Source organism: Brachyhypopomus gauderio, unplaced genomic scaffold (assembly GCF_052324685.1).
Source record: "Brachyhypopomus gauderio isolate BG-103 unplaced genomic scaffold, BGAUD_0.2 sc136, whole genome shotgun sequence".
Lineage (NCBI taxonomy): Eukaryota > Metazoa > Chordata > Actinopteri > Gymnotiformes > Hypopomidae > Brachyhypopomus > Brachyhypopomus gauderio.
The window spans coordinates 176,845-190,000 of NW_027506957.1; the positions used below are offsets into that span (position 1 = coordinate 176,845).

Sequence of the window (13,156 nt, forward strand, 5' to 3'; positions counted from 1 at the left end):
TGGAGAGAGAGAGAGAGAGAGGAGGGGAAAAAACAGTAACAATCTCAAAAAAAAAAAAAAAAAAAAAAAAAAAAAAAAAAGAACAAAAACGGAGGGAAAACTGCAAACCGCCGAAAGGGGAGTGGCCTCCGCTCGCACTGCATTTGTGACCAGCTGACAAGGCAGTGAGAGAGACAGAGACCACTCACTCCCCTTCATTCTTACTTATTCTGGTTTTTTTTAAAGGAGTGAGCGCTTTTGGCTGCTTTGTTTTATTTATTCACACAGACAGACAGACAGAGACAGACAGACAGACAAATCAACCAACAAATGTAAAAATAAAGTTTTATAATATTATATATATATATATATATATATATATATATATATATATATATATACATACACACACACACACACACACACACACACACACACACACACACACACACACACACACACACATATTACAAATTCATTAAAATAAACAGGCTGATCATACCATACAACCAGCAACAAACTCTTTCTTTTCCACACGTTTAGGAAGGTGCACCGTTCCTGGAGGTACTGCAATACCAGGTCGATGCGTGGGGCGAACGGGGCAAGCCCCTGTTTCGCCTCCCTGTTCTAAAAATCCATTTAATATGAAGTCCTCATATAGAGGACGTATCAGATATTAAACTGATAAGAACAGATACTACACTTGATCTTAGCCAAAAGGCCGAGAAGCGATAACCTGAAATGGGCGCTGGCCTGGGCGCCGGCCTCGCCGGCACAGGCCTCCCCTCCGCGGAGACAGCGCCCTTCCTTCCTTCCAGCCGTACGTACGCTCACCCTTCCCTTCGTGCCACGCCCACCCCTACGTTTATACACATTCTCATTGTACAGATTGTTGCGGCCCTGCCCGGAGGCAGAGCGCTCCAAAAAATCAATTTGACTCTTTGACGTTCCCCTCCACGGAAATCTTTAGTAAAAGGCGAAAGATTTGTGCGTGAATGAAGAGAAACCCGAGCTATAGCCATGTAGGCTCAGGCGTCCCGCTACGCCAACCTAAAGCCTAGCTCGTTTGTTCGCGGTAACAAGGGAGGAGCCTGCGGGGCTGTGGCTTGTTGGCAACATCAGGCAGGCAGGCAGGCAGGCAGGCAGGCAGGGCTGGCAGGCTATAATGGAGAGAGAGAGAGAGAGAGGAGGGGAAAAAACAGTAACAATCTCAAAAAAAAAAAAAAAAAAAAAAAAAAAAAAAAAAGAACAAAAACGGAGGGAAAACTGCAAACCGCCGAAAGGGGAGTGGCCTCCGCTCGCACTGCATTTGTGACCAGCTGACAAGGCAGTGAGAGAGACAGAGACCACTCACTCCCCTTCATTCTTACTTATTCTGGTTTTTTTTAAAGGAGTGAGCGCTTTTGGCTGCTTTGTTTTATTTATTCACACAGACAGACAGACAGAGACAGACAGACAGACAAATCAACCAACAAATGTAAAAATAAAGTTTTATAATATTATATATATATATATATATATATATATATATATATATATATATATATACATACACACACACACACACACACACACACACACACACACACACACACACACACACACACACACATATTACAAATTCATTAAAATAAACAGGCTGATCATACCATACAACCAGCAACAAACTCTTTCTTTTCCACACGTTTAGGAAGGTGCACCGTTCCTGGAGGTACTGCAATACCAGGTCGATGCGTGGGGCGAACGGGGCAAGCCCCTGTTTCGCCTCCCTGTTCTAAAAATCCATTTAATATGAAGTCCTCATATAGAGGACGTATCAGATATTAAACTGATAAGAACAGATACTACACTTGATCTTAGCCAAAAGGCCGAGAAGCGATAACCTGAAATGGGCGCTGGCCTGGGCGCCGGCCTCGCCGGCACAGGCCTCCCCTCCGCGGAGACAGCGCCCTTCCTTCCTTCCAGCCGTACGTACGCTCACCCTTCCCTTCGTGCCACGCCCACCCCTACGTTTATACACATTCTCATTGTACAGATTGTTGCGGCCCTGCCCGGAGGCAGAGCGCTCCAAAAAATCAATTTGACTCTTTGACGTTCCCCTCCACGGAAATCTTTAGTAAAAGGCGAAAGATTTGTGCGTGAATGAAGAGAAACCCGAGCTATAGCCATGTAGGCTCAGGCGTCCCGCTACGCCAACCTAAAGCCTAGCTCGTTTGTTCGCGGTAACAAGGGAGGAGCCTGCGGGGCTGTGGCTTGTTGGCAACATCAGGCAGGCAGGCAGGCAGGCAGGCAGGCAGGGCTGGCAGGCTATAATGGAGAGAGAGAGAGAGAGAGGAGGGGAAAAAACAGTAACAATCTCAAAAAAAAAAAAAAAAAAAAAAAAAAAAAAAAGAACAAAAACGGAGGGAAAACTGCAAACCGCCGAAAGGGGAGTGGCCTCCGCTCGCACTGCATTTGTGACCAGCTGACAAGGCAGTGAGAGAGACAGAGACCACTCACTCCCCTTCATTCTTACTTATTCTGGTTTTTTTTAAAGGAGTGAGCGCTTTTGGCTGCTTTGTTTTATTTATTCACACAGACAGACAGACAGAGACAGACAGACAGACAAATCAACCAACAAATGTAAAAATAAAGTTTTATAATATTATATATATATATATATATATATATATATATATATATATATATATACATACACACACACACACACACACACACACACACACACACACACACACACACACACACACACACATATTACAAATTCATTAAAATAAACAGGCTGATCATACCATACAACCAGCAACAAACTCTTTCTTTTCCACACGTTTAGGAAGGTGCACCGTTCCTGGAGGTACTGCAATACCAGGTCGATGCGTGGGGCGAACGGGGCAAGCCCCTGTTTCGCCTCCCTGTTCTAAAAATCCATTTAATATGAAGTCCTCATATAGAGGACGTATCAGATATTAAACTGATAAGAACAGATACTACACTTGATCTTAGCCAAAAGGCCGAGAAGCGATAACCTGAAATGGGCGCTGGCCTGGGCGCCGGCCTCGCCGGCACAGGCCTCCCCTCCGCGGAGACAGCGCCCTTCCTTCCTTCCAGCCGTACGTACGCTCACCCTTCCCTTCGTGCCACGCCCACCCCTACGTTTATACACATTCTCATTGTACAGATTGTTGCGGCCCTGCCCGGAGGCAGAGCGCTCCAAAAAATCAATTTGACTCTTTGACGTTCCCCTCCACGGAAATCTTTAGTAAAAGGCGAAAGATTTGTGCGTGAATGAAGAGAAACCCGAGCTATAGCCATGTAGGCTCAGGCGTCCCGCTACGCCAACCTAAAGCCTAGCTCGTTTGTTCGCGGTAACAAGGGAGGAGCCTGCGGGGCTGTGGCTTGTTGGCAACATCAGGCAGGCAGGCAGGCAGGCAGGCAGGCAGGGCTGGCAGGCTATAATGGAGAGAGAGAGAGAGAGAGGAGGGGAAAAAACAGTAACAATCTCAAAAAAAAAAAAAAAAAAAAAAAAAAAAAAAAAAGAACAAAAACGGAGGGAAAACTGCAAACCGCCGAAAGGGGAGTGGCCTCCGCTCGCACTGCATTTGTGACCAGCTGACAAGGCAGTGAGAGAGACAGAGACCACTCACTCCCCTTCATTCTTACTTATTCTGGTTTTTTTTAAAGGAGTGAGCGCTTTTGGCTGCTTTGTTTTATTTATTCACACAGACAGACAGACAGAGACAGACAGACAGACAAATCAACCAACAAATGTAAAAATAAAGTTTTATAATATTATATATATATATATATATATATATATATATATATATATATATACATACACACACACACACACACACACACACACACACACACACACACACACACACACACACACACACATATTACAAATTCATTAAAATAAACAGGCTGATCATACCATACAACCAGCAACAAACTCTTTCTTTTCCACACGTTTAGGAAGGTGCACCGTTCCTGGAGGTACTGCAATACCAGGTCGATGCGTGGGGCGAACGGGGCAAGCCCCTGTTTCGCCTCCCTGTTCTAAAAATCCATTTAATATGAAGTCCTCATATAGAGGACGTATCAGATATTAAACTGATAAGAACAGATACTACACTTGATCTTAGCCAAAAGGCCGAGAAGCGATAACCTGAAATGGGCGCTGGCCTGGGCGCCGGCCTCGCCGGCACAGGCCTCCCCTCCGCGGAGACAGCGCCCTTCCTTCCTTCCAGCCGTACGTACGCTCACCCTTCCCTTCGTGCCACGCCCACCCCTACGTTTATACACATTCTCATTGTACAGATTGTTGCGGCCCTGCCCGGAGGCAGAGCGCTCCAAAAAATCAATTTGACTCTTTGACGTTCCCCTCCACGGAAATCTTTAGTAAAAGGCGAAAGATTTGTGCGTGAATGAAGAGAAACCCGAGCTATAGCCATGTAGGCTCAGGCGTCCCGCTACGCCAACCTAAAGCCTAGCTCGTTTGTTCGCGGTAACAAGGGAGGAGCCTGCGGGGCTGTGGCTTGTTGGCAACATCAGGCAGGCAGGCAGGCAGGCAGGCAGGCAGGGCTGGCAGGCTATAATGGAGAGAGAGAGAGAGAGAGGAGGGGAAAAAACAGTAACAATCTCAAAAAAAAAAAAAAAAAAAAAAAAAAAAAAAAGAACAAAAACGGAGGGAAAACTGCAAACCGCCGAAAGGGGAGTGGCCTCCGCTCGCACTGCATTTGTGACCAGCTGACAAGGCAGTGAGAGAGACAGAGACCACTCACTCCCCTTCATTCTTACTTATTCTGGTTTTTTTTAAAGGAGTGAGCGCTTTTGGCTGCTTTGTTTTATTTATTCACACAGACAGACAGACAGAGACAGACAGACAGACAAATCAACCAACAAATGTAAAAATAAAGTTTTATAATATTATATATATATATATATATATATATATATATATATATATATATATACATACACACACACACACACACACACACACACACACACACACACACACACACACACACACACACACACATATTACAAATTCATTAAAATAAACAGGCTGATCATACCATACAACCAGCAACAAACTCTTTCTTTTCCACACGTTTAGGAAGGTGCACCGTTCCTGGAGGTACTGCAATACCAGGTCGATGCGTGGGGCGAACGGGGCAAGCCCCTGTTTCGCCTCCCTGTTCTAAAAATCCATTTAATATGAAGTCCTCATATAGAGGACGTATCAGATATTAAACTGATAAGAACAGATACTACACTTGATCTTAGCCAAAAGGCCGAGAAGCGATAACCTGAAATGGGCGCTGGCCTGGGCGCCGGCCTCGCCGGCACAGGCCTCCCCTCCGCGGAGACAGCGCCCTTCCTTCCTTCCAGCCGTACGTACGCTCACCCTTCCCTTCGTGCCACGCCCACCCCTACGTTTATACACATTCTCATTGTACAGATTGTTGCGGCCCTGCCCGGAGGCAGAGCGCTCCAAAAAATCAATTTGACTCTTTGACGTTCCCCTCCACGGAAATCTTTAGTAAAAGGCGAAAGATTTGTGCGTGAATGAAGAGAAACCCGAGCTATAGCCATGTAGGCTCAGGCGTCCCGCTACGCCAACCTAAAGCCTAGCTCGTTTGTTCGCGGTAACAAGGGAGGAGCCTGCGGGGCTGTGGCTTGTTGGCAACATCAGGCAGGCAGGCAGGCAGGCAGGCAGGCAGGGCTGGCAGGCTATAATGGAGAGAGAGAGAGAGAGAGGAGGGGAAAAAACAGTAACAATCTCAAAAAAAAAAAAAAAAAAAAAAAAAAAAAAAGAACAAAAACGGAGGGAAAACTGCAAACCGCCGAAAGGGGAGTGGCCTCCGCTCGCACTGCATTTGTGACCAGCTGACAAGGCAGTGAGAGAGACAGAGACCACTCACTCCCCTTCATTCTTACTTATTCTGGTTTTTTTTAAAGGAGTGAGCGCTTTTGGCTGCTTTGTTTTATTTATTCACACAGACAGACAGACAGAGACAGACAGACAGACAAATCAACCAACAAATGTAAAAATAAAGTTTTATAATATTATATATATATATATATATATATATATATATATTATATATATATATACATACACACACACACACACACACACACACACACACACACACACACACACACACACACACACACATATTACAAATTCATTAAAATAAACAGGCTGATCATACCATACAACCAGCAACAAACTCTTTCTTTTCCACACGTTTAGGAAGGTGCACCGTTCCTGGAGGTACTGCAATACCAGGTCGATGCGTGGGGCGAACGGGGCAAGCCCCTGTTTCGCCTCCCTGTTCTAAAAATCCATTTAATATGAAGTCCTCATATAGAGGACGTATCAGATATTAAACTGATAAGAACAGATACTACACTTGATCTTAGCCAAAAGGCCGAGAAGCGATAACCTGAAATGGGCGCTGGCCTGGGCGCCGGCCTCGCCGGCACAGGCCTCCCCTCCGCGGAGACAGCGCCCTTCCTTCCTTCCAGCCGTACGTACGCTCACCCTTCCCTTCGTGCCACGCCCACCCCTACGTTTATACACATTCTCATTGTACAGATTGTTGCGGCCCTGCCCGGAGGCAGAGCGCTCCAAAAAATCAATTTGACTCTTTGACGTTCCCCTCCACGGAAATCTTTAGTAAAAGGCGAAAGATTTGTGCGTGAATGAAGAGAAACCCGAGCTATAGCCATGTAGGCTCAGGCGTCCCGCTACGCCAACCTAAAGCCTAGCTCGTTTGTTCGCGGTAACAAGGGAGGAGCCTGCGGGGCTGTGGCTTGTTGGCAACATCAGGCAGGCAGGCAGGCAGGCAGGCAGGCAGGGCTGGCAGGCTATAATTGGCAGGCTATAATGGAGAGAGAGAGAGAGAGAGGAGGGGAAAAAACAGTAACAATCTCAAAAAAAAAAAAAAAAAAAAAAAAAAAAAAAAGAACAAAAACGGAGGGAAAACTGCAAACCGCCGAAAGGGGAGTGGCCTCCGCTCGCACTGCATTTGTGACCAGCTGACAAGGCAGTGAGAGAGACAGAGACCACTCACTCCCCTTCATTCTTACTTATTCTGGTTTTTTTTAAAGGAGTGAGCGCTTTTGGCTGCTTTGTTTTATTTATTCACACAGACAGACAGACAGAGACAGACAGACAGACAAATCAACCAACAAATGTAAAAATAAAGTTTTATAATATTATATATATATATATATATATATATATATATATATATATATATATACATACACACACACACACACACACACACACACACACACACACACACACACACACACACACACACATATTACAAATTCATTAAAATAAACAGGCTGATCATACCATACAACCAGCAACAAACTCTTTCTTTTCCACACGTTTAGGAAGGTGCACCGTTCCTGGAGGTACTGCAATACCAGGTCGATGCGTGGGGCGAACGGGGCAAGCCCCTGTTTCGCCTCCCTGTTCTAAAAATCCATTTAATATGAAGTCCTCATATAGAGGACGTATCAGATATTAAACTGATAAGAACAGATACTACACTTGATCTTAGCCAAAAGGCCGAGAAGCGATAACCTGAAATGGGCGCTGGCCTGGGCGCCGGCCTCGCCGGCACAGGCCTCCCCTCCGCGGAGACAGCGCCCTTCCTTCCTTCCAGCCGTACGTACGCTCACCCTTCCCTTCGTGCCACGCCCACCCCTACGTTTATACACATTCTCATTGTACAGATTGTTGCGGCCCTGCCCGGAGGCAGAGCGCTCCAAAAAATCAATTTGACTCTTTGACGTTCCCCTCCACGGAAATCTTTAGTAAAAGGCGAAAGATTTGTGCGTGAATGAAGAGAAACCCGAGCTATAGCCATGTAGGCTCAGGCGTCCCGCTACGCCAACCTAAAGCCTAGCTCGTTTGTTCGCGGTAACAAGGGAGGAGCCTGCGGGGCTGTGGCTTGTTGGCAACATCAGGCAGGCAGGCAGGCAGGCAGGCAGGCAGGGCTGGCAGGCTATAATGGAGAGAGAGAGAGAGAGAGGAGGGGAAAAAACAGTAACAATCTCAAAAAAAAAAAAAAAAAAAAAAAAAAAAAAAAAGAACAAAAACGGAGGGAAAACTGCAAACCGCCGAAAGGGGAGTGGCCTCCGCTCGCACTGCATTTGTGACCAGCTGACAAGGCAGTGAGAGAGACAGAGACCACTCACTCCCCTTCATTCTTACTTATTCTGGTTTTTTTTAAAGGAGTGAGCGCTTTTGGCTGCTTTGTTTTATTTATTCACACAGACAGACAGACAGAGACAGACAGACAGACAAATCAACCAACAAATGTAAAAATAAAGTTTTATAATATTATATATATATATATATATATATATATATATATATATATATATATATATATACATACACACACACACACACACACACACACACACACACACACACACACACACACACACACACACATATTACAAATTCATTAAAATAAACAGGCTGATCATACCATACAACCAGCAACAAACTCTTTCTTTTCCACACGTTTAGGAAGGTGCACCGTTCCTGGAGGTACTGCAATACCAGGTCGATGCGTGGGGCGAACGGGGCAAGCCCCTGTTTCGCCTCCCTGTTCTAAAAATCCATTTAATATGAAGTCCTCATATAGAGGACGTATCAGATATTAAACTGATAAGAACAGATACTACACTTGATCTTAGCCAAAAGGCCGAGAAGCGATAACCTGAAATGGGCGCTGGCCTGGGCGCCGGCCTCGCCGGCACAGGCCTCCCCTCCGCGGAGACAGCGCCCTTCCTTCCTTCCAGCCGTACGTACGCTCACCCTTCCCTTCGTGCCACGCCCACCCCTACGTTTATACACATTCTCATTGTACAGATTGTTGCGGCCCTGCCCGGAGGCAGAGCGCTCCAAAAAATCAATTTGACTCTTTGACGTTCCCCTCCACGGAAATCTTTAGTAAAAGGCGAAAGATTTGTGCGTGAATGAAGAGAAACCCGAGCTATAGCCATGTAGGCTCAGGCGTCCCGCTACGCCAACCTAAAGCCTAGCTCGTTTGTTCGCGGTAACAAGGGAGGAGCCTGCGGGGCTGTGGCTTGTTGGCAACATCAGGCAGGCAGGCAGGCAGGCAGGCAGGCAGGGCTGGCAGGCTATAATGGAGAGAGAGAGAGAGAGAGGAGGGGAAAAAACAGTAACAATCTCAAAAAAAAAAAAAAAAAAAAAAAAAAAAAAAAAGAACAAAAACGGAGGGAAAACTGCAAACCGCCGAAAGGGGAGTGGCCTCCGCTCGCACTGCATTTGTGACCAGCTGACAAGGCAGTGAGAGAGACAGAGACCACTCACTCCCCTTCATTCTTACTTATTCTGGTTTTTTTTAAAGGAGGTGAGCGCTTTTGGCTGCTTTGTTTTATTTATTCACACAGACAGACAGACAGAGACAGACAGACAGACAAATCAACCAACAAATGTAAAAATAAAGTTTTATAATATTATATATATATATATATATATATATATATATATATATATATATACATACACACACACACACACACACACACACACACACACACACACACACACACACACACACACACATATTACAAATTCATTAAAATAAACAGGCTGATCATACCATACAACCAGCAACAAACTCTTTCTTTTCCACACGTTTAGGAAGGTGCACCGTTCCTGGAGGTACTGCAATACCAGGTCGATGCGTGGGGCGAACGGGGCAAGCCCCTGTTTCGCCTCCCTGTTCTAAAAATCCATTTAATATCATATAAGAGGACGTATCAGATATTAAACTGATAAGAACAGATACTACACTTGATCTTAGCCAAAAGGGCCGGAGAAGAAGCGATAACCTGAAATGGGGCGCTGGCCTGGGCGCCGGCCTCGCCGGCACAGGCCTCCCCTCCGCGGAGACAGCGCCCTTCCTTCCTTCCAGCCGTACGTACGCTCACCCTTCCCTTCGTGCCACGCCCACCCCTACGTTTATACACATTCTCATTGTACAGATTGTTGCGGCCCTGCCCGGAGGCAGGAGCGCTCCAAAAAATCAATTTGACTCTTTGACGTTCCCCTCCACGGAAATCTTTAGTAAAAGGCGAAAGATTTGTGCTGGTGAATGAAGAGAACCCGAGCTATAGCCATGTAGGCTCAGGCGTCCCGCTACGCCAACCTAAAGCCTAGCTCGTTTGTTCGCGGTAACAAGGGAGGAGCCTGCGGGGCTGTGGCTTGTTGGCAACATCAGGCAGGCAGGCAGGCAGGCAGGCAGGCAGGGCTGGCAGGCTATAATGGAGAGAGAGAGAGAGAGAGGAGGGGAAAAAAACAGTAACAATCTCAAAAAAAAAAAAAAAAAAAAAAAGAACAAAAACGGAGGGAAAACTGCAAACCGCCGAAAGGGGAGTGCCTCCCGCTCGCACTGCATTTGTGACCAGCTGACAAGGCAGTGAGAGAGACAGAGACCACTCACTCCCCTTCATTCTTACTTATTCTGGTTTTTTTTAAAGGAGTGAGCGCTTTTGGCTGCTTTGTTTTATTTATTCACACAGACAGACAGACAGAGACAGACAGACAGACAAATCAACCAACAAATGTAAAAATAAAGTTTTATAATATTATATATATATATATATATATATATATATATATATATATATTATATATATATATATACATACACACACACACACACACACACACACACACACACACACACACACACACACACACACACACACAACATATTACAAATTCATTAAAATAAACAGGGCTGATCATACCATACAACCAGCAACAATACTCTTTCTTTTCCACACGTTTAGGAAGGGTGACCGTTCCTGGAGGAACTGCAATACCAGGTCGATGCGTGGGGCGAACGGGGCAAGCCCCTGTATCGCCTCCCTGTTCTAAAAATCCATTTAATATGAAGTCCTCATATAGAGGACGTTATCAGATATTAAAACTGATAAGAACAGATACTACACTTGATCTTAGCCAAAAGGCCGAGAAAGCGATAAACCTGAAATGGGCGCTGGCCTGGGCGCCGGCCTCGCCGGCACAGGCCTCCCCTCCGCGGAGACAGCGCCCTTCCTTCCTTCCAGCCCGTACGTACGCTCACCCCTTCCCTTCGTGCCACGCCCAACCCCTACGTTTATACACAATTCTCATTGTACAGATTGTTGCGGCCCTGCCCGGGAGGGCAGAGCGCTCCAAAAAATCAATTTGACTCTTTGACGTTCCCCTCCACGGAAATCTTTAGTAAAAGGCGAAAGATTTGTGCGTGAATGAAGAGAAACCCCGAGCTATAGCCATGTAGGCTCAGGCGGTCCCCGCTACGCCAACCTAAAGCCTAGCTCGTTTGTTCGCGTGGTAACAAGGGAGGAGCCCTGCGGGGCTGTGGCCCTTGTTGGCAACATCAGGCAGGCAGGCAGGCAGGCAGGCAGGCAGGGCTGGCAGGCTATAATGGAGAGAGAGAGAGAGAGAGGAGGGGAAAAAACAGTAACAATCTCAAAAAAAAAAAAAAAAAAAAAAAAAAAAAAAAAAAAGAACAAAACGGAGGGAAAACTGCAAACCGCCCGAAAGGGGAGTGGGCCTCCGCTCGCACTGCATTTGTGACCAGCTGACAAGGCAGTGAGAGAGACAGAGACCACTCACTCCCCTTCATTCTTACTTATTCTGGTTTTTTTTAAAGGAGTGAGCGCTTTTGGCTGCTTTGTTTTATTTATTCACACAGACAGACAGACAGAGACAGACAGACAGACAAATCAACCAACAAATGTAAAAATAAAGTTTTATAATATATATATATATATATATATATATATATATATATATATATATATACATACACACACACACACACACACACACACACACACACACACACACACACACACACACACACATATTACAAATTCATTAAAAATAAACAGGCTGATCATACCATACAACCAGCAACAAACTCTTTCTTTTCCACACGTTAGGAAGGTTGCACCGTTCCTGGAGGTACTGCAATACCAGGTCGATGCGTGGGTGCGAACGGGGCAAGGCCCCTGTTTCGCCTCCCTGTTCTAAAAATCCATTTAATATGAAGTCCTCATATAGAGGGACGTATCAGATATTAAACTGATAAGAACAGATTACTACACTTGATCTTAGCCAAAAGGCCGAGAAGCGATAACCTGAAATGGGCGCTGGCGCTGGGCGCCGGCCTCGCCGGCACAGGCCTCCCCTCCGCGGAGACAGCGCCCTTCCTTCCTTCCAGCCGTACGTACGCTCACCCTTCCCTTCGTGCCACGCCCACCCCTACGTTTATACACATTCTCATTGTACAAGATTGTTGCGGCCCTGCCGGAGGCAGAGCGCTCCAAAAAATCAATTTGACTCTTTGACGTTCCCCTCCACGGAAATCTTTAGTAAAAGGCGAAAGATTTGTGCGTGAAGTGGAAGAGAAACCCGAGCTATAGCCATGTAGGCTCAGGCGTCCCGCTACGCCAACCTAAAGCCTAGCTCGTTTGTTCGCGGGGTAACAAGGGAGGAGCCTGCGGGGCTGTGGCTTGTTGGCAACATCAGGCAGGCAGGCAGGCAGGCAGGCAGGCAGGGCTGGCAGGCTATAATGGAGAGAGAGAGAGAGAGAGGAGGGGAAAAAAACAGTAACAATCTCAAAAAAAAAAAAAAAAAAAAAAAAAAAAAAAGAACAAAAACGGAGGGGAAAACTGCAAACACCGCCGAAAGGGGAGTGGCCTCCGCTCGCACTGCATTTGTGACCAGCTGACAAGGCAGTGAGAGAGACAGAGACCACTCACTCCCCTTCATTCTTACTTATTCTGGTTTTATTAAAGGATGGAGTGAGCGCGCTTTTGGCTGCTTTGTTTTATTTATTCACACAGACAGACAGACAGAGACAGACAGACAGACAAATCAACCAACAAATGTAAAAATAAAGTTTTATAATATTATATATATATATATATATATATATATATATTATATATATTATATATACATACACACACACACACACACACACACACACACACACACACACACACACACACACACACACACATATTACAAATTCATTAAAATAAACAGGCTGATCATACATACAACCAGCAACAAAACTCT

At 45.7% G+C, this 13,156-nt stretch overlaps 22 non-coding genes across 22 annotated transcripts; all 22 read right to left on the reverse strand.

Annotated features, from left to right (window-relative positions):
* Positions 1 to 521: 521 nt before the first annotated feature.
* Positions 522 to 712, reverse strand: LOC143500088 (U2 spliceosomal RNA). Its single transcript, XR_013126620.1, has one exon. It is a non-coding gene; the product is annotated as a U2 spliceosomal RNA (small nuclear RNA).
* A 163-nt stretch (positions 713 to 875) lies between these two features.
* LOC143500000 (U5 spliceosomal RNA) lies at positions 876 to 994 on the reverse strand. Its single transcript, XR_013126536.1, has one exon. It is a non-coding gene; the product is annotated as a U5 spliceosomal RNA (small nuclear RNA).
* Positions 995 to 1,668: 674 nt separating this feature from the next.
* On the reverse strand, positions 1,669 to 1,859 carry LOC143500099 (U2 spliceosomal RNA). Its single transcript, XR_013126631.1, has one exon. It is a non-coding gene; the product is annotated as a U2 spliceosomal RNA (small nuclear RNA).
* Positions 1,860 to 2,022: 163 nt separating this feature from the next.
* Positions 2,023 to 2,141, reverse strand: LOC143500002 (U5 spliceosomal RNA). The gene has a single exon (XR_013126537.1). It is a non-coding gene; the product is annotated as a U5 spliceosomal RNA (small nuclear RNA).
* A 670-nt stretch (positions 2,142 to 2,811) lies between these two features.
* On the reverse strand, positions 2,812 to 3,002 carry LOC143500112 (U2 spliceosomal RNA). The gene has a single exon (XR_013126642.1). It is a non-coding gene; the product is annotated as a U2 spliceosomal RNA (small nuclear RNA).
* A 163-nt stretch (positions 3,003 to 3,165) lies between these two features.
* Positions 3,166 to 3,284, reverse strand: LOC143500003 (U5 spliceosomal RNA). Its single transcript, XR_013126538.1, has one exon. It is a non-coding gene; the product is annotated as a U5 spliceosomal RNA (small nuclear RNA).
* A 672-nt stretch (positions 3,285 to 3,956) lies between these two features.
* Positions 3,957 to 4,147, reverse strand: LOC143500124 (U2 spliceosomal RNA). Its single transcript, XR_013126653.1, has one exon. It is a non-coding gene; the product is annotated as a U2 spliceosomal RNA (small nuclear RNA).
* Positions 4,148 to 4,310: 163 nt separating this feature from the next.
* Positions 4,311 to 4,429, reverse strand: LOC143500004 (U5 spliceosomal RNA). Its single transcript, XR_013126539.1, has one exon. It is a non-coding gene; the product is annotated as a U5 spliceosomal RNA (small nuclear RNA).
* A 674-nt stretch (positions 4,430 to 5,103) lies between these two features.
* Positions 5,104 to 5,294, reverse strand: LOC143500135 (U2 spliceosomal RNA). The gene has a single exon (XR_013126664.1). It is a non-coding gene; the product is annotated as a U2 spliceosomal RNA (small nuclear RNA).
* Positions 5,295 to 5,457: 163 nt separating this feature from the next.
* On the reverse strand, positions 5,458 to 5,576 carry LOC143500005 (U5 spliceosomal RNA). Its single transcript, XR_013126540.1, has one exon. It is a non-coding gene; the product is annotated as a U5 spliceosomal RNA (small nuclear RNA).
* Positions 5,577 to 6,246: 670 nt separating this feature from the next.
* Positions 6,247 to 6,437, reverse strand: LOC143500146 (U2 spliceosomal RNA). Its single transcript, XR_013126675.1, has one exon. It is a non-coding gene; the product is annotated as a U2 spliceosomal RNA (small nuclear RNA).
* A 163-nt stretch (positions 6,438 to 6,600) lies between these two features.
* Positions 6,601 to 6,719, reverse strand: LOC143500006 (U5 spliceosomal RNA). Its single transcript, XR_013126541.1, has one exon. It is a non-coding gene; the product is annotated as a U5 spliceosomal RNA (small nuclear RNA).
* A 684-nt stretch (positions 6,720 to 7,403) lies between these two features.
* Positions 7,404 to 7,594, reverse strand: LOC143500158 (U2 spliceosomal RNA). Its single transcript, XR_013126687.1, has one exon. It is a non-coding gene; the product is annotated as a U2 spliceosomal RNA (small nuclear RNA).
* A 163-nt stretch (positions 7,595 to 7,757) lies between these two features.
* On the reverse strand, positions 7,758 to 7,876 carry LOC143500008 (U5 spliceosomal RNA). Its single transcript, XR_013126543.1, has one exon. It is a non-coding gene; the product is annotated as a U5 spliceosomal RNA (small nuclear RNA).
* A 677-nt stretch (positions 7,877 to 8,553) lies between these two features.
* Positions 8,554 to 8,744, reverse strand: LOC143500170 (U2 spliceosomal RNA). The gene has a single exon (XR_013126698.1). It is a non-coding gene; the product is annotated as a U2 spliceosomal RNA (small nuclear RNA).
* A 163-nt stretch (positions 8,745 to 8,907) lies between these two features.
* On the reverse strand, positions 8,908 to 9,026 carry LOC143500009 (U5 spliceosomal RNA). The gene has a single exon (XR_013126544.1). It is a non-coding gene; the product is annotated as a U5 spliceosomal RNA (small nuclear RNA).
* A 670-nt stretch (positions 9,027 to 9,696) lies between these two features.
* LOC143499830 (U2 spliceosomal RNA) lies at positions 9,697 to 9,885 on the reverse strand. Its single transcript, XR_013126433.1, has one exon. It is a non-coding gene; the product is annotated as a U2 spliceosomal RNA (small nuclear RNA).
* A 165-nt stretch (positions 9,886 to 10,050) lies between these two features.
* Positions 10,051 to 10,170, reverse strand: LOC143500188 (U5 spliceosomal RNA). Its single transcript, XR_013126716.1, has one exon. It is a non-coding gene; the product is annotated as a U5 spliceosomal RNA (small nuclear RNA).
* Positions 10,171 to 10,851: 681 nt separating this feature from the next.
* Positions 10,852 to 11,044, reverse strand: LOC143499829 (U2 spliceosomal RNA). The gene has a single exon (XR_013126432.1). It is a non-coding gene; the product is annotated as a U2 spliceosomal RNA (small nuclear RNA).
* Positions 11,045 to 11,215: 171 nt separating this feature from the next.
* LOC143500187 (U5 spliceosomal RNA) lies at positions 11,216 to 11,333 on the reverse strand. Its single transcript, XR_013126715.1, has one exon. It is a non-coding gene; the product is annotated as a U5 spliceosomal RNA (small nuclear RNA).
* A 679-nt stretch (positions 11,334 to 12,012) lies between these two features.
* LOC143499827 (U2 spliceosomal RNA) lies at positions 12,013 to 12,207 on the reverse strand. The gene has a single exon (XR_013126430.1). It is a non-coding gene; the product is annotated as a U2 spliceosomal RNA (small nuclear RNA).
* Positions 12,208 to 12,372: 165 nt separating this feature from the next.
* Positions 12,373 to 12,492, reverse strand: LOC143500185 (U5 spliceosomal RNA). Its single transcript, XR_013126713.1, has one exon. It is a non-coding gene; the product is annotated as a U5 spliceosomal RNA (small nuclear RNA).
* Positions 12,493 to 13,156: the final 664 nt, after the last annotated feature.